General features: G+C 44.4%; 1 protein-coding gene across 15 annotated transcripts in view; it reads right to left on the reverse strand.

Moving 5' to 3' along the window:
* KCNMA1 (potassium calcium-activated channel subfamily M alpha 1) overlaps positions 1-26,794 on the reverse strand; it is a 775,740-nt gene that overhangs the window by 518,113 nt on the left and 230,833 nt on the right. The window contains exon 1 of one of the 15 annotated variants that reach the window (XM_055425368.2): positions 15,711-26,567. The exons of the other annotated variants lie outside the window; for them this stretch is intronic. The gene's annotated coding sequence lies outside the window, so the exon portion shown is untranslated. Of the gene's footprint in view, positions 1-15,710; positions 26,568-26,794 lie in introns of those variants that run through there. 15 annotated transcript variants of the gene reach the window in all.

A 26,794-nucleotide genomic window follows, 5' to 3' on the forward strand; every position in this document is an offset into this window, starting at 1 on the left:
CACGTGCTCAGACAGGATGTGGTCCTGGCTCCTCTAGATCCTGGGCACTCTTGCTGCTGGCCTGGCAAAAAGAGCAGTGTAAGCAAAAAGGCACATGGGGGTGCTCTGACCACCCTGAGCGGGGCTGTACTTCCACATGGGCAAAGCCCCTTTCCAGGGAAATCAGGTACCCAGTTGTCTTTCAACAGGGTCTGGGAAGTTTTAGGCAGCAGTTAGGCACTATAGACCTTCTCTATCAGAAAAAGCCACAAGGTTCAATTTCCCTGGGTAGCTGGGAGAGTCAATCCTGGGTGGAGAGATAAATGAACCAATGGAATACCTAACAGGGAACCCTGCAATAGGACAGCATCCTCCCCTTTTTTTTTTTATTCCAGGAACCACCGAGGACTTTGAATGGCTCAGATAAATGTAAATGTAAATGATGAAGGATGGTCATCCCAGGGCCTTATGTAGAAAGTCACCTTGAGGGATAAGAAAGCGTCCATCAATATCAGAAAAGCCAGAAATTTTTTTTCCTAGAAGATAAATGACTAATTTCAAAATAATTATTTTATCAACTGCTGTATGTTTTCAAGTTAACTTTTTAAAAAATGAAATATTTCACTTTTTAAATAAAACACTGGGACATTTAGATGTACAGTGCCAGTAAGTTAGTTCTTTTTTTGCAGTGAGGGATAGAGAGGGAGCTCAAAGAATCCCCAGCATTCAAATGGCTTAAAAATCTGAGAAAAAACAGCATAGTTCTGAAAGCACTCTGTCATCATCCACCAGAAACAATGCTGGTCACCACAGCTCCAGGGTGCCTGGGAGTCAACAAGCGGTGAAAATAAAATGTACTGACTCTGCCACCCAAGAGGAAGGGTGCCACAGGGACGCGAGCCAAGTGGTGAGGGTGCCGCTTCCCTGTGATTCCTGTTTGTACCTCCTCTTTGCCGCACTCCCATCTCACAAGTGCCTGGGGTTTGGGTCAAAGGCTCAGCTAGGAAGAGCTTAAGACATCTGCTTTTGCCTTGACTCTTCAGGGAGAGGAAGGAGAATCTGTCTTTTGCTAAGGTGAGGCACACGAAGCGGCTGAGTTGCCCGCCCCCTTCCCTCCAAGGGCTCTGTTTTCTACTTTCAGCACAATGGATAGGATAAGGACCTGTCAGTGGTCCAGCAGATCAACGGACAGGATGACATCTACCTCTGCCATATGCATTCAGGGAAAAGCCTTGGCTCCCAGAGTCTAGAGACTTGAATTAGGCCAACTGTCACTGTTGCTTTGCTGTTGTACGTCGTAAGGCACGTGACATACCCTCTTTGATCCTCAGCTTGCATGTTGTGAAGAGAGATCTCAGTTCCAGTCTCCTTACTTCCAGGGCATTTGAGATGTTCAAATAACAAATAAGATAGCATATGATAGAATACCTTGACAAGTGAACATCAAGTATATGCAAATATGAAACACTCTTATGTTCATCATAAATCAACTAATCTATGGTGATCACTTGGCAGGAAGGATGTAAGGAGGCATTTCAAGACAGAATTATTATTCATTGTAGGATTATTTGTGTAATGTTGTAAATGACAGCTCTTCACCCCATAACTGGATTCAAATTAAAAGCCTCATTCCATGGCCTTTACGCACACATTCATTCTCATTGTTCAATTACAAACACTGAGATGAGATGCTGATGACATCCTGGGTAATTGTCTGGTTTCTATTCAGAAATTCTTGGTTCACGAGCATTGTTTCATTTGATATTTGGGGAATAACTAGGCCTTCCCTTGACACTTAAAGAAAAAAAAAACAGTGTTTAACAATTTCTATGTTAAACTGAGTACTAAATAACCAAGAAGGACAATGGACCAAATTCTGTGGTTAATAGAGAACTGTGAGGCTTCCTCCCCACCCCCATCAACTGTCCAATAGGGAATCAAAATATTCTTCTGATACTAATTAAGTTAAAAGGCAATTTAGTGTTTTTCTATTTAAAATAGAGATCGACTAAATCATCAAAAAATTTAAAATTAAAGGCTAAAACTCTTTTCTACTCAGCAAGCTGAGCGCCGAAGAATTGATGCTTTTGAACTGTGGTGCTGGAGAAGACTCTTGAGAGTCCCTTGGACTGCAAGGAGATCCAATCAGTCCATTCTAAAGGAGATCAGTCCTGGGTGTTCATTGGAAGGACTGATGCTAAAGCTGAAACTCCAATACTTTGGCCACCTCATGCGAAGAGTTAACTCACTGGAAAAGACTCTGATGCTGGGATGGACTGGGGGCAGGAGGAGAAGGGGACGACAGAGAATGAGATGGCTGGATGGCATCACCGACTCGACGGACATGAGTTTGAGTGAACTCCGGGAGTTGGTGATGGACAGGGAGGCCTAGCATGCTGTGATTCATGGGGTCACAAAGAGTTGGACACAACTGAGTGACTGAACTGAACTGAAATGAAGCAATAAGAACACACTTGAATTCTTTTCTCATGGGCATTTAAGAGATACTAATAGGTACAGAGAGAAAATGGAAAAGTAAAGAAAACAGCTGGATAAATACCTAAGAGGAGAAAACAAGAGTGATAAAAAAGAAAAAATGAGAAATGGTTAAGAAAGGCATCCAGGATGGAGACAGAGGAGAAAATCAGACAAAAGTGAGCAGAAAACAGTCAACCCAACGAACAACAGCAGTAAAATGAAAAATAAAGATAAACTTTCATAAAGCAGCCTCTCATTTTGGAACGTTAACACTAAAAGCTTTGAAAGCTATTTTACAGATTTAGAATGACAGGAGTTAAAGGGTATGCAGCCTCTTGGTAACTACTTCCTTAATGAGATAAAATCGTATCAAGACTACATCCAGCTCAAGGGCAAGTCGCTCCTCATCCCTGTGTGATAAAGGCCATGCTATATGTTTCTCGTGTAAAACATTTGATGTCTATGCAGGTCAGCATTTTTATCAGGGCTTCTCCTTACTAAGGCAGGTGACTTAGTTTCCCTATACCACAGTGTCCTCACCTATAGGGTCCTGGAATGGGAACAGACATAGTACTTACTTCATGGTGGATATAACACAGGGAAAATACCTGGTACCTTGCTGCTGCTGCTGCTGCTAAGTCACTTCAGTCGTGTCCGACTCTGTGCGACCCCATAGACGGCAGCCCACCAGGCTCCCCGTCCCTGGGATTCTCCAGGCAAGAACACTGGAGTGGCTTGCCATTTCCTTCCCCAATGTGTAAAAGTGAAAAGTGAAAGTGAAGTCGCTCAGTCATGTCTGACTTGTAGCGACCCCATGGACTGCAGCCTACCAGGCTCCTCCGTCCATGGGATTTTTTAGGCAAGAGTACTGGAGTGGCTTGCCATTGCCTTCTCCGACCTGGTACCTTAGGTGGCACTTAATATATCCTTAATAAATATGAGCATTTGTTATTAGCTAGGGCTACAGTTCACTTTAGATGAAGAAAAAGAAGGAATGCGTGTGTATAGATTTTTTAAAAGTATTTTGGATATTGTATAACATCACCTGAAAGCTCTTTCCTGATTAGGTTGAAGTTATCATACTCGGAGCCGTCCTTGTCTCATACCCTACATGAAGAATGAAGAACATTCTGCATTTTCTATCCTGTGTCTCTTTCCCGTCTCTGGCTTCCACACCCAGACCTCAGGCTTGGTCAGCCCCCAAGTCTTCTTAAAGTCTTAGTCCAGCCTGGACTCTTAACTTTGAGAAGCACTTCTCTTATCTCAGGTCTTCATACAGGCCATGGTTCAACCACAGCGTCACCTCTGTTTCCTTCCTTCATTTCACTCACAAAGGAATCCTTTTATCTAGAGCCCTTAGTCTGGCTCCTTGGAAAAGAGTCTCTTCTTGGCATTACTTTCTTGCTCAGCCTACCTTTCCAAAGAATGAAAGCACCTTTTAGGAACCTGCCAAAACACATTGATCCTTCTTTCTCTCAGTTTCCTACACATGAACCCTCAAATACTCATACGCAAGTCACAGGTATACATTCAACTCAGAGCTTAGCACATAGTAGGCTTCTGTGTTCACAGCTTTGATTCCAGCATCCCTTCATTTGAAGACCTGCTCCTCTTCCCCCAACCTAGTGAAACAGTACTGGAGCTTGATAGGAAAAATGCCTTCTCTATTGAGGGAATGATGCTCTAAGCATCCACCCTGCATGCTTTTACATCAAGCAACATAGTGGGCACCATGATGGGAAATGACTTGTCTACTTCAAAAGAGCTCAAAGTTCCAAGACTTATGACCTCTTTGAAATTCATTATTTATAACTTGGTATAGAACAACTCTGTGTTGTTCTGACCTTAGAGTCTCATTTGGGGTAGAAGTGATGGCCCTGTATCTCTCCAGAGACTCTGAATTAGCTATATTTTTGAAGCCCATTGGCTCTCAGCCCCTCCTTCAACAGATTCATTCATTCAACACTGACTATATTCCAGCAAGTAGATGCTAATTATACAGCAGTGATCCAGGCAGACAAAATTCTTGCTTTTATGGAGTTAGTAGGAATTCTAATGCAGATGAGAGAAGATAGATGATAGACAAAATACTGAACAAATAATCAAAGTATATAAATACTCTATTAGAGAATTTTAAGTTTATAAAGAAAAATGAAAGATGCAGAGAACAGAACATCAGAGGAATTTAAAATAGAGGAAACTTATTGGGGTGGCCAAAAAGTTCATTTTTGTTTTCCCCTAAGTGCTCAGAATGATTGAGAGTTAGAGAAAATATAAGGAAAATGCCTTCAGAAAAATGATACTAATTTGTGGTGTAAAAATAGCATGTAGCCTGCTCCCTGCAAGCCTGTTTCCTTCTCTACAGTACTTTGTATGGTATCTTCTAGCACTGAAATTTTATTTCTCTAAGTTGTAAGTAGCAATTTAAACTGAGACTAGAGTTTGCTGAGACCTAATTACTGTGATCTAAGTTCAATGACATAAAGAACACTCCCACATTCCCCAGAGGTCTCCCCAAATCCACCATGTGTATTCCTGGTCGCAAACAACTGTGAGGGCAATCACAAATTCACTGTGATTTTACTTTCTTCCACTGACTCAGAAATAACTTTAAATCCAAGTCTTGCCTTCCTTCAGACACCCTCCTGATAGGGATGATCCTAAAAAGAGTCAGAAAGTGGACTCTGAGAGCAAGGATGTTGGGCACCCTAGCTTCAAGCAACAGCTCATTCCAGAGCCATTGGCTTGACTCCAGTGAATTCAGACCTGTTAAGGTGGCACCCAACCAAGGGTTTCCTCTTCTGAATCTTTTATTTTCCTCTCTATTTTCCTCAGAACTGATACAAGGCTCAGGAGGAGGCCCTTCGTCTCAGAAGAGCCACCTTGGGACCATCCAGAGAAGGAAAGTCATCCATCAAGGGCTCATTAGCCGTATCTGATTAAAAGCTCCCTTTGGGGTGATTCCTCTGCTTCTCAGAGTCAGGGTTCTGCCTGCTGGAGGAGCTATGATGAGCAGATTAGGAAGGGCCTGGAGGCCCTGGAACAGCCACTGGCCCCCTGCAGTCTGATGAGAGCTGAGCCTTCTCAGGTTCTTCCTATGGGCCAGACCCAGTTCTGAGTGCTCTGCATATGTTAGCTCACAACCCTAGGAAGTGGATTGTTAACTGTTATTCCCATAATACAGATGAAGCAAATGAGAGCCAGTAAAGCAGCCTGTCCACGCTCATCAAGTTTATAAACAGGAGACAATAGCCTAGACTCTGTGATTAACCACAAATGCTATGGAGCAGCCCTATCAGAAGAAATATCATACAAGACACATACATAATTTTAAGTTTTCTCAGAGGCATTTTTGGGACACTTAACTGATTTATTTACTAGTTTATTGATTGATTTATTTAAATCTGTAGACATTTAAAGACAAATCTTTAAATGGGTGGCCCTTGGACAGCAAGATCAAACAAATCAATCCTAAAGGAAATCAACCCTGAACATTCACTGGAAGGACTGACGAAGCTGAAGCTCTGATACTTTGGCCACCTGCGGTGAAGAGCCCACTCACTGGAAAACACCCTGATGCTGGGAAAGATTGAGAGCAGGAGGAGAAGGGGAGTGACAGAGGATGAGATGGCTGGATGGCATCATAGACTCAATGGACACGAGTTTGAACAAACTCCAGGAGATAGTGAAGGACAGGGAAGCCTGGAGTGCAGCAGTCCATGGGGGTCACAAAGAGTCACACATGACTGAGCAACTGAACAACTGTTGGAGGAGGAAGCTTTTAAATTGCTTTCACCTGAAGCTTACATACATTGGTTTTCTTGTACATCTTTTTATTTTTTTTTTCCTCTTTGGCTGCCCTGAGCAGCATGTGGTATCTCCGTTCCCCAACCAGAGATTGAACCCATGTCCCCTGCATTGGAAGCACATAGTCTTAACCGCTGGACTGCCAGGGAAGTCCCGTTTTGTACATCTTTAAGGCTGCAGTGTTGGCTGCCCTTTCCCCGTTCTTTCTTCAGAGAAACCTGCTTCAGGGATGCAAGTGACTCATCACAGAGACCCTCGACAGCCTGAGCCAGTCACAATGCTGCATTTCTTCACCAGCAACTGGTTTAGAACCAGGCATGTGACTCAGTTCTGGCCCAAGAGATAAATGGGGAGGTGGCCTTGGGGTTTTAGAAAAATGGTCCTAAGAAAGAGGCCTGAAGGAGATGGTTCCTTTCCCACTGGATAATTTTTTCTTTTTGCCTTCTTTTAACTATAATCAAACATACAATGTAAGATTCATGTTAACCATTTCTAAGTTACAGTTCAATGGCATTAAGTACATTCACATTGTACAATCATCCCCCTATCCATCCAGGAGCATGTTATTTTGAAGTCAAAAGAAACGGGAGCAATCAATTTTAATAAGAGCTTATTTAGCCTAGATTAGGTTCTGGTGAGACTGTCCTAAATACTACCCTTTCAAGATATAATCAATATAAAGATTATTATTATCAATAATATTTTAGAGTCTTCATGTTAAAATTTTGTACTCAATTTTACACTTACAGCATATCTCGATTTAGACTGGCCACATTTCAAATGCTCACTAGCCACCTGGGGTTAGTGGTTCCCATGCTGGACAGCCATATCCAGTTTCTCCGGTCCAAACGCACACTCAGTCAGCCCAAGGCCATCCGCAGGGGAGAACAACAAACCACCTCTTTACATACGCACATCACCACCACCACTCTAGGGCAGCCTGTAATTCACTGCCAGACCCTACATGGTGTCTGACTCTAATAGTTCTAGATCAGCATCTCTAAGCTCCCTCACCCCCCAACTGCCATCATCATGATGACGTCAGCAAAAGATCTAGGCCCTGAAGGACAGCATTTCCTGGTGGGGCAAACTTTGTGCCTCTGGCCAATTCACCTGTGGGTCCAGGTCCAAACTGTGAGGGTGACCTCAGCAGTGCAGGTGGAGACAGCACCTACGTAGCCACTTGAGCACCCCTGGGCTAAGCCAATAATAAACAAACACATGCCTGCATGGAAAGAAGGAAGTGTGTGAGCAGAATTGAGGCAAGCGATGGTTGCCATGGAAACCAGCCAGCCTCACTCCAGACTTTTCCCTGATGTTTTGATCATTATTCCGTGGCTGATGAAGCCCAGTAGATATGAAGCATTGTCCCTGTACCTACGGAAACCTTCCAAATGGTCCGGTTATGAGCAAAGCAGATTAAAGAGGGAACAGTCACATACCTGTTCTCTCCGTCATCACATCCACCTTTTGTCCTGGGTATTACCCAGAGGATCAGAAAATAAAACCATCCTTGCCTCAGAGATAAATGCCTGGAGGGCATCAAGGTAAGACAATAGAGATGAGGTGGATCCCAAAACAAAAATGCTAAAAATGCTTGACTGGACAAATGGTTATGGCTTCAGGGGTTTACCACCTTTCCAAATTGACTGAGAACTCATCCTGTAAAGCACATCCTTGGACTGATCTCTTCCCAGAGCCATGGGTCTTTGGGATGGTCCAATATAGTCTTTCGCAATAAGGAGTTCATGATCTGAGCCACAGTCAGCTCCTGGTCTTGTTTTCGCTAACTGTATACAGCTTCTCCATCTTTGGTTGCAAAGAATATAATCTATCTGATTTCGGTGTTGACCATCTGGTGATGTCCATGTGTAGAGTCTTCTCTTGTGTTGTTGGAAGAGGGTGTTTGCTATGACCAGTGTATTCTCTTGACAAAACTCTATTAGCCTTTGCCCTGCTTCATTCCGTGCTCCAAGGCCAAATTTGCCAGTTACTCCAGGTGTTTCTTGACTTCCTACTTTTGCATTCCAGTCCCCTATAATGAAAAGGACATCTTTTTTGGGTGTTAGTTCTAAAAGGTCTTGTAGGTCTTCACAGAACCGATTAACTTCGGCTTCTTCAGCATTACTGGTTAGAGGAACTCAAAAGCCTCTTGATGAAAGTGAAAGAGGAGAGTGAAAAGGTTGGCTTGAAGCTCAACATTCAGAAAACAAAGATCATGGCATCTGGTCCCATCACTTCATGGGAAATAGATGGAAAAACAGTGGAAACAGTGTCAGACTTTATTTTTTTGGGCTCCAGGATTGCTGCAGATGCTGATTGCAGCCATGAAATTAAAAGACGCTTGCTCCTTGGAAGGAAAGTTATGACCAACCTTAATAGTATATTAAAAAGCAGAGACATTACTTTGCCAACCAAAGTCCGTCTAGTCAAGGCAATGGTTTTTCCCATGGTCATGTATGGATGTGAGAGTTGGACTGTGAAGAAGGCTGATCACCGAAGAATTGATGCTTTTGAACTGTGGTGTTGGAGAAGACTCTTGAGAGTCCCTTGGACTACAAGGAGATCCAACCAGTCCATTCTAAAGGAGATCAATCCTGGGCGTTCATTGGAGGGACTGATGCTAAAGCTGAAACTCCAATACTTTGGCCACCTCATGCAACAGGTTGACTCACTGGAAAAGACTCTGATGCTGGGAGGGATTGGGGGCAGGAGAAGACGGGGACGACAGAGAATGAGATGGCTGGGTGGCATCACCGACTCTGTGGACATGGGTTTGAGTGAACTCCGGGAGTTGGTGATGGACAGGGAGGCCTGGCGTGCTGTGATTCATGGGGTCTCGGAGAGTCGGACGCGACTGAGCGACTGAACTGAACTGAAGTGAACTGAACTGAATATAGTCTTTCACACATCCGTTCATTCCTTCACTCACTCATGAATGAGAAGCAAGATGGTACAGCAGAAAGAGTCTAAAAATCCAGTCTTAAACTCCAATCCTGATGCTTATTGGATGTATTGTCTTAACTATTTTTTAAAATCTTTGTAAATCAATTATACTTCAATAAAAAATTTAAAAATGAAAATAATAAAAAGTAAAAAATGTTGTGCTATGCCCTGGTTCTCTCACCTGTGGCATGGGGGTGAGAACAGAATAATATTTGTCACTTGTCATCCATAGAGTGATAGTCAACGTCCTTAGACATTGACTTAAAGTTATATCTTTTCCCCTAGACTGTGAGCTCCTTGAATATTGAAACCATATCTCATTCCATTTTGATCATGAACAAACTACCTAACAGACAGCCTGGTACTTCCAGATACTCAATAATATCAGTTGGATGAAGAAGTGACAAAGTGCTTTCCCTCTCTTTTAATTTCATTCTCACAGCAATCTGGTTGAGGATTATTTTAGCCCAGTGCAAGACAAAGGAGATTATAATGTTAAAATACATGCTTCCTGTTCCCAAGGTATTTACCATTTACTGTATTTAACAAACAGTTTACATAATATTTTGTCTGTGCCAGCTACTGTTCTAACTACTTTATAAATATTAGCTCACTGAATCCTCATAACGCTTCAATACAAGGTGAGATGCTGCCTGTAGGACTATCACTGGCCCAAGGTCACATGAGTACATGGCAGAGCAAAAGTCAAATTCAGCTGGTCTGGCTCTACAGCCAGTGCTCTTAACCACTCGGGCAATGCCTTAAATAGGGGACATAGGTCACCTGCACAGTATAAAGAATGTACAAGAGTGATGGGTTACAGAGGAGGAGAAGACCCCACACTACATTTTCAAGAGGAGAACGATTTGAACACGCAAGAACATTGGAGAAGAAAAGAAAGGCTGGCTGGAAAGCGAGTAGGGGCCAGATGATGGTCAGCGCTGACTGTCTGCATAAGCAGTTTGGGCTTCAGGCCATGGAGTGCCACTGAAAGTCTCTGAGCCATAGGGGAAGCTAAGCAAAGCTGGCTTTAAGGAAAATTCATCTGACAATGGCATGTAAGGCAGACTAAAGGGAGGAGATGGGGCAAATGGGGAGAGTGACACAGTGACTGATATCACGGGTCAAGGAAGAGGTCTCAGAGTCTAAACCGGGTCGAAGGAGGCAGAAGCACAGAGGGTGAGGCCATAGGACACGGCTTCTACCATGGTGTAAGATGTCTACATCAGCTCTCCACCAAACCACTCAGATTAGAAACAAGTTCCAGGAAGCTCTCCCTGGGCACCTTCCCAGCCATCCAGAGTGGCACAGGGGCAACTCACAGCACCAGCTTCCAGAGAAGGTAAAACTCAGAGCTCTCCTAAGGAGTGCCTGGAAATGCAGGCTGAGCTCTCTCCATGTATATGCAGCTGGTTACTGAAGCAAAGATGGCAAATTCAATCATGACAAAGAACCCCAGCCATTTCAGAGGTGAAAGGCAGCCTGGTACATCGAACTGCTGTCCTGTTATATCACCCTATCCATCACCACCCGGCATCTAAACCCAGCCTGGGTCTCACAGCTAGCAGAACTTTCTTTTCCAATCCCCATCGCAGCAGAAGTAAGGAGCAAAATGAGAAATGGACAAGGAGAGTGGGGTGAGTCACGGCTCAAGGACATGATCTGGGTTTTCTTCCAAGATCTACCAATTGTCTGAAATCCTTATCTATCCCCGGTGCTGCATGAATTCCTGGGGAAGGTTCTCTCTGACATCAGCATGAAATAGATCCCAGAGAACGCATATAATAGGTTGACTCATAAAACTGGTACAGAGAGCTTTGCTCTGACAAAAGCTGGAGTCTTCCTTATTATTTATCTATCACATTTGAAGCCTTGGAATCCCATTTTCATCTTGATGGAAGCCATAAAAGCTTAGCAAACTTTTATGGCTCCCAGGTCGAAGCTGAGGACTCTACCCCCTGTTCCCACCCAGCAATCCTTGCAGACTTTTCAATTCAAAGTCAGGGCAGAAATTGCTTTTGGTCAAAAGCAAAATGTATTTATCTTTGTAAGCATAGTCATTAAGATGTGAGCATGAATACCTGACGAGATAAAACACAAAGGGAGAAAACAGGCAGAAATAGAAAGTGAGGCTTCTGAAGCTAGAGAGAAAATGATGACACATCAACCCCCACTGAAAACTTTTTATGGTGCAAGAGGGTGGGGTGTGGAAAAAGGCATCTTCAGAGACTGGGAGAATGGAACCCCGAGAGTGGGCCAAGGGGACAGCCTTGCAGTAGGAGGGCTGTGATCAACCTGTGCTCAGTGCTAAAAGAGCTTTCAGAGTAGACCTAATAAATGGGAAAATTTTGCTTGCATTTCTGTTTGTCTGTAGAATCACTGTGGATCTGAAATCCACCCCCTCCAATCTCCACACACTGAAGAAAGTCTCCAGATGGAAAAATCTGAAACTAGGCTTCAATATGTAAAAGAAAGAAAAGAAAAAGAAGGCTTATCCAGAAAGCTGACAGCTTTCTCCTCCTCTAAGATCTAACCTATGGAGCTCCAGTATCAAATACTAGAGACAGTCAGGAAACATGGGTTCTTGTCTATTTGTTGCTTTGGACTGACTGCGTGACCTTGGACAAACTTCACTTAAATCACTCATAGACTTTTGGAAAATGATCTAGAACAGATGTAGCAAAGGCATAACAAGGCATAAAAAACACTGGTACTGCCACCTCCCAAGACATTGCTCATGGCAGACATCACTAATCAATCACAGCACACTGTAGAGTAGAGTAGCAGTCCCAATCACTCTTCTGCACAGCCTTGAATCTTCAGCAAAGCCAACCAATCTGGCCAACAAATTAATCAGAATGGGCCCTGGAGATGAAACCTGTTCACCATCCCTGGACTGCTGCTGCTGCTGCTGCTGCTAAGTCACTTCAGTCGTGTCCGACTCTGTGTGACCCCATAGACGGAAGCCCACCAGGCTCCCCGTCCCTGGGATTCTCCAGGCAAGAACACTGGAGTGGGTTGCCATTTTCAATGTGTGACTAAATCTCTTCTAATCCTTGAATTCCAGAGCTATAAAATGCTACATGTCACATATATTCTCATTACAGATATCTTTGAAAGTGAAAGTCACTTGGTCCTGTCTGACTCTTTGTGAAAACATGGACTATACAGTCCATGCAATTCTCCAGGCTAGAATACTGGAGTGGGTAGCCATTCCCTTCTCCAGGGGATCTTCCCAACCCAGGGATCAAACCCAAGTCTCCCACTTACAGGTGGATTCTTTACCAGCTGAGCCATCAGGGAAGCCCAAGAATACTGGAGTGGGTAGTCTATCCCTTCTCCAGTGGACCTTCCTGACCCAGGAATCGAACCGGGGTCTCCTGCAATCAAGGTGGATTTTTTTCCCAGCTGAGCTATCAGGGAAGCCCTCAACTAAGATCTATCTTTCTTCTTTTCCTTGGCCTTTTTTCCAAGTCCTAGCAGCCAAGGCTATAAAGAAAAAGACTGGCTGGAAGGCTCTTCCATTACACCCATGTCTGAAGCTCCAAAAGTGACCCTGTGTATTTTTCTTGGACCTCTTTACCTTAGATTCCCTTATTCTGCTAAAAAGCTCCTCCTAAGGCCAATGTCCCCTCTATTCTCTTAAGGATTTCATCAAGGTAGAGAATTCTGTTCCTTTTCAAATGCTATGAGATCATGGAAGAAAAGACAGCCTGGGGAAGTTCAAAGACATTTAATTATTATCCTCAGTTCTTTTGAAAATTATTAAAGAGCGTAGAATCAGAAATTCAGATTTCCTCCAGATCCCTGAGAACAAACATTTCATGTGTAAATGGCTTAATGTGTGTTTAATGTACACAAAATTGTCTTTCAGGAAAGTGGATTGTTTTTCATGTCATTTTGCATCTCTAAAATATACCACCTATGGCAAAAGGATTGAGATTCAAGGTCTGACAAAATCCACAGCAGAAATAATTAGCCCCAGAGGCTGTGTCTGAGAGTTAAATGAAAGAGAATCAAATTACTTATTTATTTCTGTTCTATCTGGATCTCTCCATCATAACCTGGGAAGAGGAACTGTATCTTTGGAGGCTGGAAGGGTATTTTGCTGCATCGTCTCTACGAGGTTGATTTGTTGGAGAGTGCCCTGAGCCCCCAACACAGCAACTCCTTCTGGTCCAGGAAGCTATGAAAATCTGCTTCAGCGATGTAACTTTCTAGGAAAAGCTACCAGAAAATTCTACTTGTTTGCAAAGTTTGCACAGATCAGAGGAACAATGATGTTTCGTCATTTAGCATCCAAGGAAGGGCTCAGTCCTTACTCCCAAGGACAAGGATGGTCTTTTCTTAAATAATATGAACTAAACCTAGATAGTATATTAAAAACTGAAACATTACTTTGCCAACAAAGGTCCGTCTAGTCAAGGCTATGGTTTTTCCAGTGGTCACGTATGGATGTGAGAGTTGGACTGTGAAGAAAGCTGATCGCCGAAGAATTGATGCTTTTGAACTGTGGTGCTGGAGAAGACCCTTGAGAGTCCCTTGGATGGCAAGGAGATCCAACCAGTCCATTCTAAAGGAGATCAATCCTGGGTGTTCATTGGAAGGACTGATGCTAAAGCTGAAACTGCAATACTTTGGCCACCTCATGCGACGAGTTGACTCACTGGAAAAGACTCTGATGTTGGGAGGGATTGGGGGCAGGATGAGAAGGGGACGACAGAGAATGAGATGGCTGGATGGCATCACCGACTCGACGGACATGAGTTTGAGTGAACTCCGGGAGTTGGTGATGGACAGGGAGGTCTGGCGTCCTATGATTCATGGGGTCACAAAGAGTAGGACACGACTGAGCGACTGAACTGAACTGAAATTGCAAACATCAAAATAGATGCCCAATTGAGGGTCTGTTGTGGTTATTTTTTCAAGTTCATCAAAGAAGTTTACTGGAAATAAAGCTTCATTTAGGGGAAACACTGCAACATCAAACCCACTAAGAACCTCAGTATTCACACCTTTGCTGTAATTTGGAGGCTAAATGCCTGGCAACTCCTGTAAAGCCCCTAGGTATATTAGGTATATAGGTATATTAGGTACTTAGGTATGTTAGGTATATAGGTATATTAGGTATATAGGTATATTAGCTACCTTGCTCCCCAAATAAAAAATGACTCTTGCTATGGTAATGTCTCCTAGCTCCCCAGCACCTCTTGGGTGTCTCTGTCGGTCATGACTTTAAATAAATGTGCCTCTTATGTAACGTTTACAGATATCAAGAGATGGAGCTGCCTAGAAGAGGAACAGACTGCCAGGAACTCTGTGACTTTCATTGGCAGCAGTTCTGTCAAAGCAATGCAAACAGCACAGGACACAACCCATACCTCCCCGAGGGTCTCCTCGAGAAGGCTGCTCCATGGGAAAGAAGGCTCTTCAGTTGGTGCCAGTGGGGTTACCAAATCAGAACGTGATCCCCTCAGGGTTTTCTGACTCTTGGGAGATAACTAGAGGAGGGATATCCAAGACTGAAGTGGTTTACAGGAAGACACTTCTTCAGAGAGCAACTAACTGGTCCCTTGGGATGTGACCCCTCCTCCCACAGGATCCTTCATCCTACCCAACTCCATGGTCACAGGCCCTGCTCCTCCTGCCACCTGCTTCTCTCTCTGTATATGGCGACACACCTGGAAAGGAGTCCAGGAGGAAAAGATTCACAAGAGATGAGTGGGAGGCAGAGGCCTGATGACACAGGGAGAGTTTTTGTTTTTGTCTTAAATGAAGTGCCAAGCCAGGGCAGGGCCAGAAGAATGGGTCCTTGCCTATTTTCTGCATCCCTCCAGTTTCTCTGGAAGCTGAGAAAGGACTATTCTTTCTCCTTCTCCAGTTCCCCAAGTGCTGAGCTCATTGCCAAATGCACCAGAGCTCTGAGGTAGACACTTGCTGCCTTTGCTGAATAAAGGACAGTAGAGGAAGTGAGAAAACATAGCAACATTTTTAACTGCAAGGGAACAGACTATTCAGTTCAGTTCAGTCGCTCAGTCGTGTTCAACTCTTTGCAACCCCATGAATCGCAGCACGCCAGGCCTCCCTGTCCATCACCAACTCCCGGAGTTCACTCAACCTCACGTCCATTGAGTTGGTGATGCCATCCAGCCATCTCATCCTCTGTCGTCTCCTTCTCCTCCCACCCCAATCCCTCCCAGCATCAGAGTTTTTTCCAGTGAGTCAACTCTTCGCATGAGGTGGCCGAAGTATTGGAGTTTCAGCTTCAGCATCAGTCCTTCCAATGAATACCCAGGACTGATCTCCTTTAGGATGGACTGGTTGGATTTCCTTGCAGTCCAAGGGACTTGCAGTCCAATTTCTTGCAGTCCAAGGGACTCTCAAGAGTCTTCTCCAACACCACAGTTCAAAAGCATCAATTCTTCGGTGCTCAGCTTTCTTTACAGTCCCCCTTATTTTATCCATGGACACACCAAGACCTTGAAAAGTAATGGACTTACCCAAGGTCACCAGAGAGATTATGGCAGAGCCCGGATTAAGAGTACAGTGTTCCGCTGTTCACCGTTCTTCAGATGAAAGGAAGTGATGGTAACCTCTGCTCTCATATCCCAAATTGATCTTAAAACACCATCACCAATCCCCAAGGCCCAGACGGATACACTGCATGAAGCTAGGTCAGTAAACTCATTTCCTCCTTCCTGAGGATGTAAGCTTTCTTCCTGGAGAGGTTAAAGGTGGTTGAGAAGCCAAACTGCCCACCTCATGGCTTGGGGGAGACAGTAACCTCATGGCAGCTTCCCCCGGAGCCCACACACAAAGGCCTGTGGGAACAAGCAGCCCCTGAAACCAGCCGCTCTCCTTTGCAGGAAGTTATCTGTCACTCCCAGGGCACAAGCCCTCGCAGAAGGCTCTGTGAGTGCCTGACTGACAGAACTAACTCGAGAGATCCAGCATAACACAGAAGGAAACAGGTTGTCCCCTCCCAATGGTATTCTACACCCCACCCCTTCCTGGGCAAGTTGAAGCCCACAGGCTAATAGAACCAGCAGGTCCATGTGGAGGTCAGGGAGCCGGTAGCTTCTGCCCTGTGAAATGCTACCTTGCTGTCATTCGGCTTTCGTTGCAAGCTATTTTTAGTATAAGCAAAGCCAAAATTTGAGGGAGAGTGATGGGGAAGTGGGGCCCTGTCTTCCTCTCCCCTTTTAGTGAGCTGCTTGCTCCCTGTTCCCCTGGGGACAGTTGCTTCCTCAACAGCCACCATGAAAAGAAGAGGGAAAAAAAAAAAAATGCTGAAAAGAGAAAAACGGGAAAATGGGGAAAAGATCAAAATTCAGCCTCTTCACTAAAAGCAGTCTGGGAAGGTGAAGGTTTTTCAACCTTTCAGCTTAATGTGCTGGATCCTGGCTTTTCCATAGGTACAAGAAACCAGAATGCCCAGTCCATTTACTTTCTGGATTAACTCATCTCCAGCAAACAAGGAAGGCCCGGAGGTCTGCTTGCCCAGGGAGGAGGCAAGTTCACAGGTAACCTGGATGTCCTCAGGTAAGATCTGTGTCCCCAGAGGCTTGTGAACCAGGAAGCAAGCAAGCTTCCACTCAAACAGGCCCCTGGGCTCCTCAGTTTCGGAGAGCCTTCCATGTCAGCACGGGGCCAATTTTGTGAACTACAATTAATTAGATGAGCAAAAACGACAGCCCCAGTGCTTCAGAGGCCTGGGTACATTTAATTGAGTTTTCAAGTGCCCTAATTTCCTTAAGAAAGACAGAGAAGTAAATGTCCTGTCCTAGTTCCCTCCACTACTCAAACACCTGAGAACATTTTCTGCAATTAAATTTTTAGGGCAAATTTTCTGTTGTTGTCATTCTTTTGCAGTGGTCGTTTTTCCGGGAAAAGCCTCATTCTGAACCCAGACCCTAAAAACAGGGCTTTTAGTGCACCAATTTGGGATGTTTGGGGCCTGGAGGCACGAGTCAGTCTGCCTCCTCCTAAACATAGCCAAGTAAACTAAACCTGGAAGCATCAGCTCGTGTGTGGTCCTGAGTGTGATTTTCCAAACACGTGTTTCCTGGCAATGACAATGGCTGGCAACTTTGTCATCATCATCTCTATTTTTGAGTCTTCCTGTTCAACAAACTTCTTCACAGCTGAAATGGAGGCTCCAAGGAGAGTCTCAGTCCCCCAGGTATTTTTCTGACAAATAGGGGGTACCAAAACTGTGAGCATTTCCCGAAGGCCCTGGGGGAAAAGGTGAATGAAAAAGTGTTCCAGCATGAGATGTATCTGGTATTATATGCTCAGTCGTGTCCGACTCTCTGAGACCCCATGGACGGTAGTCCACCAGGCTCTTCTGTCCATGGAATTTTCTAGGCAAGAAATGCTAGAGTAGGTTGCCGTTTCCTATTCCAGGGAATCTTCCCGACCCGGAGGTTGAACCCATATCTCTTGCATCTCCCGCATTAGCAGGCAGATTCTTTACCACTGGGCCACCTGGGAAGCCCTAGATGGTAGGCTCCAAATACAGATGTTCTGTTTCCTACAGAGCCTCCAGGGGGCGCCAGCTTTTACTAACTGGGAGGGAGGGGAGGGAGGGAGAAAGAGAGTTGGAAGGAGAGAGTGTCAGTTTAACATGAATCATATATTGTTAAGCTCAGGCCCCCTTCATCCAGCCACAGAAAGACACAGGATATGTGATCAGAGTTAGAAGAGGTGGGTCTCCAGGCCTGTCTGAGGATGGCTGGAAGGTCACAGGCCCTGATTTATCACCAAACTACTTCAAGCAGCTTGCCACCCGAATTCAAGCAGCTTGCCACCCGAAAGCACTGCAAGAAAATGCAACAAAACATTTTCACCTTCTACACCTGGGATGATTTCACTTTGCAGACTTTGCTAGAAGAACCCCTTTGTGTCCAGTGCCTTGAATAGGATCTGACACCTCTCAGCACTGTAGAAATGCTTGAAGGGATGGGTGAGTGACTAGGAGGAGAGTCTGGGCATATACAGTAGAACCTGTGTCCTTCTCTTCTGGTGACTTAACACACCTTCTTGCATCTTTCCAATGGATTTGGGGTTGCTGCCTGCCAATGGATGTTAAAGACACGTCCCTATGTCAGAAGGTACTGACATGCCTTCTGAAACCAGCCCTGTGTTCATCAGCCTCACCCCACATGCAGGAAGGACTGGATACGGGGACCACAGTGAGTACACTTGTCCCTCTTTCCTCAAGATTCATCTGTCAGCCTGCCAGGGAGTTTCCTGTGACACACGTGCCTACAATGTACAGTTCCCAGGGAGAGCCCAGCCAGCCCTTCGGCCCCCAGCCAGCTCAGGATGGTTGTATGAAGTGAGAATTTCCTGGCTGACTTGACAGTGATGAGTCAGGCTGGCATGAGCCAGCTTCAGAAATGACAGGGCCTGAATTGTGTGCATGGTCCAAACATCATCGGCTGACTGGATCCAAACCTGGATCCTGGAATACTCAGACCCCGTTTAGATGGCCACGCCCAGAGGTGGCTCAGCACTCTTAAATGATGTCTGAGCTTGGTGATGTCTGAGGGCTCCTCCATTCCTGTCACAGGAGAGGATTTATCCTCCACTCCCTACCCCTGTGTGTGTCTCCACACCATCATGTTTCCTCCACGTTAAGTTGACCAGGCTCCCTTCAGTTCAGTCGCTCAGTCGTGTCCGACTCTTTGCGACCCCATGAATCACAGCATGCCAGGCCTCCCTGTCCATCACCAACCCCCGGAGTTCACTCAAACTCACGTCCTCGAGTCGGTGATACCATCCAGCCATCTCATTCTCTGTCGTCCCCTTCTCCTCCTGCCCGCAATCCCTCCCAGCATCAAAGTCTTTTCCAGTGAGTCAACTTGTCTCATGATAATAGCAAATGCTTATTAGCACTAACCACAAAACAGGCACTATTCTAAACATTTTACATATGTTGATGCATCAAATCCTCCTGACAACATGAAAAGCCAAATGTACACTGCTATATTTAAATGAATAACCAACAAGGACCTTACTGTATAGCACATGGAACTCTGCTCAATGTTATATGGCAGTCTGGATGGGAGGGAGGTTCAGGGGAGAACAGATGCATGTATATGTATGGCTGAGTCCCTTCCCTGTTCACCTGAAACTATCACAACATTGTTAGCTGGCTATGCCCCAATACAAAATAAAAAGTTAAAATAAACATTAAAAGGCAGAGGCTATTATTATGTTCATTGAACGGATGAAGAAACTGAGGCACTAGAAGATGAAGCAATTGGCCCAGGGGGAAAGCCCTAGAGCTGAGATTCAACAGAATGACCATAGAGACTGTGTCCCTAACCACTCTGCCATACCACACCTAGCAGCCCTCCACGTGCCAAGCACCATAGCATCCCTCCCCAAGGAGGCAGGTCCTAGAGAGAGAGGAAAAGCAGGACCTGGTGATCTGGGGATGCTAAGTGCTCCACCTATCCTTCTTGCTGGTTCCAAATGAATGAGACGCCAGGCCAGATGGGGAGCAAAAGAGAGTAGAAGCCCCAATTCAGATAATTCTGGATCAGCCACAGGGCAGGCTCCTGTCTCCCAGTCCAGACAGAGAAGCTGAACCGGAGCCAGCAGAGACAAGGGAAAGCACTGAGTGCCCTGCCTTATTCACTAGGCATCCACTGCCTGGGCTCTATATTTGCTTCTGTGTGCTGGGGAACACCAGCGAAGGTGTGTGGATTGGACGGATGGATGAATGGATAAACAAACAGATGGATGAGACAGAAGAACAAAACAGGCACCCACTCCTGGCAAAAGCCCCAGTGGAAAGAGGCAGCAGTCTGAGTACTGACCACCAGAGCCCAGAGGCTGTGGAAGCTGGGGATGAACAGCCGGGATGAACCAGACTGCTCCTGGGCCAGAAGGCTCTTCCTTCCCCTAGGACTCTCTGGGGATTAACTTCTGAAAGTCTCCTTTATTTTCATGGGGGAGGGTAGAGAAGCCAACACACCAGCTAGCAAAATTAATAGCTTTTCTTTGCAGAATGTGCTGGAGAGGCGGGCACACACAGCATATGCCCTGCAAACCGGCAGCACTGTCCAGTGGCTGGGATGGCTGAGGCACTTGGCCTGCAGGCCTGGACCAGGGGTGTCTTCCATGGTAGGGGCCAGACACCGCGCTGCCGGGCTGGGCCTGGGGTGCACTGACTGCAGCGGGATGCAGGCAGGTAGAGGGGGATAGGGAAGGAGGTGAGGAAGAGAGTGAGATGGAAATGTGAGGTATGTGAATCTGCCACCAAGCACCAGTGAAAATACAAAGTAGAAGATGCTGATAAGAAATCATGATAAGAAAGCACCAGGAGGCACTTAAAGGGAGAATGAAGTCAACGATGTCACCTGTGTGATTAAGCTCTGCCCGTGCGCTCTCCATTTTTTTCAACTGGTCCGATTTCAGGTACAGACAGCACAGCAGTGAATGCACCTATTTAACTCTATTAAACCAATAGGATTATTTCTCTCTGAAAGGCTTGTTACATATTTTCTATGGGGCCCTAGGAGATAAGGATAGAATGGTCTAGGCTATGCATACTATGTTAATGTAAAATGCCACACATGCATATATTTAGGAAGATAAAAGGAAAGACTGGCATTTTTCTTTCTCCTATTTCAACAAATCATTCCCCAGACAGTAAAGCAAGTAGAATATATTTTCAATTCATGGATTAGATGTGTCTGTTTCCTGGAGCAATATTTAAATATAGCAGCATGGGAATATGAGGTCAATAAGCAAAAAAAAAAAGAGTAATTCGAAAGGCTCTATCTTTGTTCAAGGAGCTGATAGATATATTGGCAAGATCAGGTTTTGAAGTGAGCACAAAATGCTGAATCTATAAAGGGGCTGAGCAGTTACACAACCCAGCCAGTGTAGACTGTGCTTACACCTTGAGGTGAGGCCATGCTTGGCCACAATACATAGTTTTTCTAGGGAAATAGTCACTCTGAGATTGCTGTGGAAATTAACATGAATATTCAGAAACAAGGTGCTAATGGAGATGGTGTTAGTGTGTGCACCTATATCTATCTCTATAACTCTGTATGTCTATGATTTTTCCCATTATAAATGCGTTCACTGGTACTGTCACTCTTGTATTATATTATCTTATGGAATTCCTACCTAAAATTTTTCTTTCCATTTCTGCCTCTCAATTTCTTAGTTTATGAAATAAGAAGTTGAACTGGACCAAAAATCAGTAAACTATGGCCCATGAAACAAATCTGGTCCCCCACCTGTTTTTATAAAGTTTTATTGGAACAGAGTCACACCCATGTACTGTCTGTGCTGATTTCAAACTACAATGGCAGAGTGGAGTTGTGACAAAGTCTCTCTATAGCTTGCAAAACCTAAAATATTTATTAGCTGGCCCATTACAGAAAAATTTAACCCTGACCTAGATTATTTCTAATACTAATTTTGGCTTATGAATCTGTAAAGTACAACCAAACAATATAAACAAAAGCCTACTCGGTGTGCTTCTCATCCTTTTTATTTATATATGCAGGCATACCTCACTTTATTGCACTTTACTGATTCTGTATTTTTTACAAATTGAAGAATTGTGGCAACCCTGCCTTGAGCAAGTCTATAGGTGCCATTTTTCCAACATCATTTGCTCGCTTCACACCTTTGTGTTACATTTTGGTAACTCTCACAATATGTCAAATTTTTCATCATTTGTTAGGGTGATCTGTGATCTTTTGATGATAGTAAATGACTCACTGACGGCTCAGATGACTGTTTGCATTTTTTAGTAATAAAGGATTTTTAATTAAGTCTCTTTAATTAAGATTTAATTAAGAATTTTTTTTAAGTCTCCTGCATTTCAGACAGATTCTTTACCAGCTGAGCCACAAGGGAAGCCCAAGAATACTGGAGTGGGTAGCCTATCCCTTCTCCAGTGGATCTTCCCAACCTAGGAATTGAACTGGGGTTCTTGACCAACTAAGCTATCAGGGAAGCCCAACGTACATATAATACATTGTTTTTAAAAAACATAATGCTATTGCCAGTGTCATGTAAACATATTTTGTATGTACTGGAAAACCAAGAAATTCACATGACTAGCTCTATTGTGACATTCACTTTATTGCAGTGGTCTGGAATTGAGCTTGCAGTATCTCTGAGGTCTGCCTGTACGGGCTTATTCTTAGATTTCATGTGCTCTACAGAGCACATAACCACACACATATAAAGTTCAAATAGCAGGCCAAGGGGAAACGAGAGAAGAGATGTGGAGATGAAGCTGGGAGGATGCAAATACAGAATGTAAACCCTGAGACACTGTGTATATTCAATGGCCCAAGAACTTGGGCCAGCAGCCACTACAGAAAAGGGGCCAGTGTCCCTTTCCCAATTGAGAGTGTTCACTGGAGCTTAACCAGAAGGACCACAGCAATCCTGGCATATAGAACTATTTACCCCAAGTCTGTGTTTAAGCAGATAACATGAGATGTAGTGAGAAGAGTCCCCAGAAACACCCAGACAGCTGGGTGGCATCTCGCCGGCATTCACTGTGACATTGAAACGTCCCTCAGCATGGACCGGCTCCAGGTCCCAAAGTGGAACTGATCATCAGTTCTCCCAATATATTCCAAAATTTTGAATTAAGCATGCACCAACATTCTAATCAGAAGATAACAAGTATTTTTGCTTTAAGAAAAAGATAAGAAAGCAGTTATCCTTAAGAGTCTGGGGGTGCACGCTAATACAGAATCCCTCAGCCATCATTCTAAGAGGAAGCCCTATGCAGCCTGGATGTGAGGGAACTTTGGGGAGAATGGATACATGTGTATGTATGGAGGAGTCCCATTGCTGTCCACCTGAAACTAGCGCAACATTGTTAATTGGCTCTACTCCAGTACAAAATAAAAAGTTTAAAAAAAAATTTTTTTTAAAGAGGAGGCCCTATGAGGTCTCGCTGTTTCTGTAAAGCTAAGGCTGAGACGCAAGACAAAGATGGGCTATTCTGAGACCTGGTCATCCAGTTGTTAATAGAATTAACAGTTAATAAAAGCACCAGTAAATGGTGACCCTCATTTCTCATTGCTTACACTGAGTGCTACAACCTTTTATCTAGTTTAGCAACATGAATAATGCACACGCTGAATCCCTGGTGCTTGTTGCCCTCTGCCCAGTGCCTGAAGTAATGCCTGGTGCAGGTGAGAAGTAAATACTTCCTGAATGAATGGTGTGCTCGTCTGAGATATCCGGACAACCAGTGAATCCACAGATACGCCAAGGCTGTCTTGGACAATCCTTCCCCAGCTGAGCCTTCCCCGCCTTGCCTGGTTTTGAGACTCACCTGTGACAATTAGACAGGTAAGGGCCCAGATGTGGAGGCCAAGCTCCTGAACTGTGCGTCAAGGAAAACAAATTAAAAATTGAAAAGGAAAACTGCACAGCCGGTGTCTAGTCTCACTCGAGTCCCATTGTTGCAAGGATAAACATTTGGACAATTAAAGACAAACACAGCTTTGGGTTCTGAAAAGAGAGAGCTGCTTCCCCTCACACAGTGAGACTGCAATATGAAATCTCTTCCCGGCTCAGAGCAAGGACCTTCCTTCCCTAAAGAAGAGGCCTGCTCTAAAGGTGCCACCTGTACTCAGAGCTTCCTGCCTTCCGGGCAGTGGGACTGATCCACCCTGAGTGCACCAGAGCAGCCCAGGTCACCTTTTCTCCCAAGAGACCTTCGGAAAGCAGCTGGCCTCATGGGCAGTCCCAGCCAAGAAGGCCTAAGCATGCCATGCGAGTCCACGCAAATGTTAAGAGCATCAGAACAAGCAGCCTCAGGACCTAATTGGGCTCAGAGACAGTCAGGTCACAGCCAAAGCAACAGATGACAGTGGCTTCGAAAGAAGGCATTATCTTCAGATGGGAAGTGATGACACAGGAAGAGTACCGGATGGAGAGACTGGAGGCCTGCAAGTATCAGCCTAGCTCTGTCACTTCACTGCCCTTTCCAGGCCTTGATTTTCTCAACTGTAAAACGGACATAAATTCACTGATAAGACTGGCTCCGTGGCTTCCTCATCATGTATCCCTATAACAAAATGGGAGCTATGGAGCAAATTCAACACTGTCCTTGCCCTTCAATCTGATCACAACATTTAGGGCTTAGCACAGTGCCTGGCTCCCGAGAGGCTCTCAGTAACATCGTTGTCAGCAGTTTCACATCAATGTATGGCAAAAAACCAATACAATATTGTAAAGTAATTAGCCTTCAATTAAAATAAATAAAAATTAAAAAATAAAAAGTCTTAAAAAAAAAAAAACAACAAACACATGATTACATTGACATGAAATGTCCAGAATATGCAAATCCATAGAGACAGAAAGTACATTAGTAGTTGTTAGGGGCTGGGGATAAGGAAACAGAGAGTGACTGCTAAAATAGGGTAAAGGGTTTCCTTTTGGGGTGATGACAATTAGAAAGCAGTGAAACTAATCCTCAGTAAAAATGGGAAAAAAACCCCAAAATAACAAATCAATTAGAAATGGGCAAAATATTTGAATAGAAACTTCACTCAACATATACTGATGGCAAATAAAGATATGGAAAGATGTTGATATTTAAACATGAGCAGCCAAGATCTTCAGGGGATCTTCCCCACCAAGGGATCAAACCTGGGTCTCCTACATTGCAGGCAGATTCTTTACCATCTAAGCTACCAGGGAAGCCCCAAACATAGGGAAGTACAAATTAAAACCACATTTAAATATCAGTACACACTGTTTAGAATGCTATAATTTTCAAAACAAACTGATATTACCAAGAACCAGCAGGGATGAAAAACAACCAGAACACTCATACAGCCCTGGTAGGTACAGCTAATTTGATAGTTTCTTGCTAACTTAAACTTACCAGAAAACAGAAAAATCCAATTCCCAGATATTTACCAAACTGAAATAAAAAATCATATTCCCATAAAAATCTGAAGTAGAAGTAGAAACAACCTGAAGTACAAACAACCCAAGCTGGTAGATGGAAATACAAACTGTGATGCATCCGTTAAATGGATGATTCCAGTCCAAAGTCCTTAGCTCAGCATCTGAAGACCCGACAAGCTGTCTCCAACCCACGTTCCCAGTCTCACTGCCCCTCAGTTGCCTCTGTATTGCCAGCTCCAGCCTCATTTCCTAGCACACCATGCCCCTGATCTCCTGCTCCTCCCTCACTGTGGAATCATTTCCTCTCATTTAACTTTTCGGGATCCTAACCCACATTGCCAAGCTCCACTCAAATGCTTTCTGTTTTATTAGGCATCCTTCTCAGCTCCTGGCCCACTAAGTAGCCCCTGTTTTCAAGCTCAACTATGTTTTTATTTTTTATATTGTCTGTATCATCAAATGTGCTCAGTTCACCTTGAAATAGACGTTTCAGCTCAAAGGCTTTCCCTCCAATGAAGCCCTGTGAATTCTTTCCTGACTCTCTGCTTCCACACACTCATCCTCTCCACCACATACACACTCACACAATATTTGTATTCAAAGCATTTCTCCTCCAGACATCCCTTCAATCCCTTCCAACCATGGTGCGATGGAATTAGGATTTTTCATTATTTTTCACAGAGATGATAAAACACCTGGCCTAAAGTTGGTGCTCAGTAACTCTTAGCGATGAAGATAGATAGAATGGTCCTAAGTGACCACATTGAAGCAGCGGGCACCATAGTGTACAACCAAGCTGTCTGCAATCCCCTCACCCTCTCACTGTACCTCTCATTGTACTATACATGTACAACACACTACTTCCAGTTCAACCCAGGTGAATGCACAGACCCAGACTCCAACCTTAATTTCCCACACAGAATCTACTCACACACAACTGTGAAAAAACAACAGAGACTTTACTGAAGACTCTAGAGGAGAGATGAGGGTGATGGTCACACAACACAACCCACAACAAGCCACCTTCAATTCCTCACGAGACACTCAGGGCTTCCCAGGAGAGCCTATGTTCCACCAATCCAGACCACCAACCTCCATCTTTCTCCACACAGCAACTGGCCTCACCAGTTTCTCTCTCCTCCTTTCCACAAGTCCAGCTTTAAATTTTCCCACTTTCTTACACTGTTGGTGGGAATGCAAACTAGTACAGCCACTATGGAGAACAGTGTGGAGATTCCTCAAAAAACTGGAAATAGAACTGCCATATGATCCAGCAATCGCACTCCTGCGCATACACACCAAGGAAACTAGAATTGAAAGAGACACATGTACTCCAATGTTCATTGCAGCACTGTTTATAATAGCCAGGACATGGAAGCAACCTAGATGTCCATCTGCAGATGAATGGATAAGAAAGCTTTGGTACATATACACAATGGAGTATTTTTCAGCCATCAAAAATAATGCATTTGAATCAGTTCTAATGAGGTGGATGAAATTGGAGCCCATTATACAGAGTGAAGTAAGCCAGAAAGAAAAACATCAATACAGTATACTAACGCATATATATGGAATTTAGAAAGATGGTAACCTTAACCCTGTATATGAGACAGCAAAAGAGACATAGGCATATAGAACAGTCTTTGGGACTCTGTGGGAGAGG

This window comes from Moschus berezovskii, chromosome 12 (assembly GCF_049115385.1).
Source record: "Moschus berezovskii isolate FMDL1 chromosome 12, NW_MosBer_1.0, whole genome shotgun sequence".
Classification (NCBI taxonomy): Eukaryota; Metazoa; Chordata; class Mammalia; order Artiodactyla; family Moschidae; genus Moschus; species Moschus berezovskii.